The sequence below is a fragment of the Mizuhopecten yessoensis genome, unplaced genomic scaffold (genome assembly GCF_002113885.1).
Source record: "Mizuhopecten yessoensis strain PY_sf001 unplaced genomic scaffold, ASM211388v2 scaffold668331, whole genome shotgun sequence".
NCBI lineage: Eukaryota > Metazoa > Mollusca > Bivalvia > Pectinida > Pectinidae > Mizuhopecten > Mizuhopecten yessoensis.
In genome coordinates this window covers 1-427 of record NW_018456095.1, presented here as the reverse complement: position 1 = coordinate 427, position 427 = coordinate 1, and the positions used below count along the sequence as shown (strand labels likewise).

The 427-nt window shown below is 36.4% G+C and overlaps 1 long non-coding RNA gene across 1 annotated transcript; it reads right to left on the bottom strand.

Annotated features, from left to right (window-relative positions):
- Positions 1-168: 168 nt before the first annotated feature.
- On the bottom strand, positions 169-398 carry LOC110440647. Its single transcript, XR_002461759.1, has 2 exons — positions 333-398; positions 169-286 (listed from the first exon to the last, which is right to left on the bottom strand). It is a non-coding gene; the product is annotated as an uncharacterized LOC110440647 (long non-coding RNA).
- Between the last annotated feature and the right edge of the window lie 29 nt (positions 399-427).

Sequence of the window (427 nt, the reverse complement as noted above, 5' to 3'; positions counted from 1 at the left end):
GAAGCTAGGGTTGTATGGAGACTGTAGATTTGAATAATGAAGCTATACTATAGATCATTTATCAGCCTGTATACAATGAAATAGTCTTTACCTCCTTCTATCAGCATGTATACAATGAAATAGTCTCTATCTCCTTCTATCAGCCTGTATACAATGAAATAGTCTCTTCCTCCTTCTATCAGCCTGTATACAATGAAATAGTCTCTACCTCCTTCTATCAGCCTGTATACAATGAAATAGTCTTTACCTCCTTCTATCAGCCTGTATACAATGAAATAGTCTTTACCTCNTACCTCCTTCTATCAGCCTGTATACAATGAAATAGTCTTTACCTCCTTCTATCAGCCTGTATACAATGAAATAGTCTCTACCTCCTTCTAATAGCCTGTATACAATGAAATAGTCTCTATCTCCTTCTATCAGCCTG